Source organism: Tupaia chinensis, unplaced genomic scaffold (assembly GCF_000334495.1).
Source record: "Tupaia chinensis unplaced genomic scaffold, TupChi_1.0 Scaffold000362_1, whole genome shotgun sequence".
Classification (NCBI taxonomy): domain Eukaryota; kingdom Metazoa; phylum Chordata; class Mammalia; order Scandentia; family Tupaiidae; genus Tupaia; species Tupaia belangeri.
In genome coordinates, this window is record NW_006159859.1 from 4,725,027 (window position 1) to 4,725,812 (window position 786).

Here is a 786-nt window from a genome sequence, read left to right on the forward strand (position 1 = left end):
AAATCATAGTTTTTGCTGAGGGTATAGTAAACTTGGACTATGGAAAAGCTAATGGTTCCTCCGTGATAAAAGAAAAAAACTGAAGAGGCCTCTTCTCTGAACACAAACACTGGCTCTAACCAGCCATGTCTGGTGGGTTGGAGTTTATAATATTTCTGAATCTGGTACGCATTGCTGTTTGACCATATGTAGTAAGGTTAAAGCTACCAGTGTTTGGGAACGTTTCCTAGAAAATAGAAGTATTTCCAAAGAAATATAAAGAACCTGAGAATTGTAGAGATGGAAAAACCTGGGGGGGTCAGTTCTCCCATATCTAGAAAGGCTGACAAAGGAAGAGTTCATGTGAGTGGATGCCGTCTTCAGCGATTTGAAGGAAAATTGTTTCTTTAACTTTTTGCTGCAATGTCCTTTTTTTTTTAACTTTATAAAAAGTTTATTCATTTCTTCATTTATCCCATGAGCAAGAGAGGCAGAGAGAGACACACACAGTATCTCCAATAAGGTCTTTTTTGTTTTTTGGTTTTTTTGGAGAGGTTTTTTTGCTCTAGGGCGTGTGTGCTCGCCAGAAAGCCAGAGAGAGACAGAGAGACAGAAAGCGAGAAATCACCCCCCAGGGGGAATGGCCACACCACAACACCTTCTCCTCCATTCTCCTCTCAGGATCTTGGTCACGCACGCACACGCGCTCGGCATGAGTTTAAGCCACCGGGTCCGGGACCCAAACTGCGGTTGACTACATGGGAGTTCAGCAACATAGCCATTACGCTAACTGCTGATCCCTCCAAT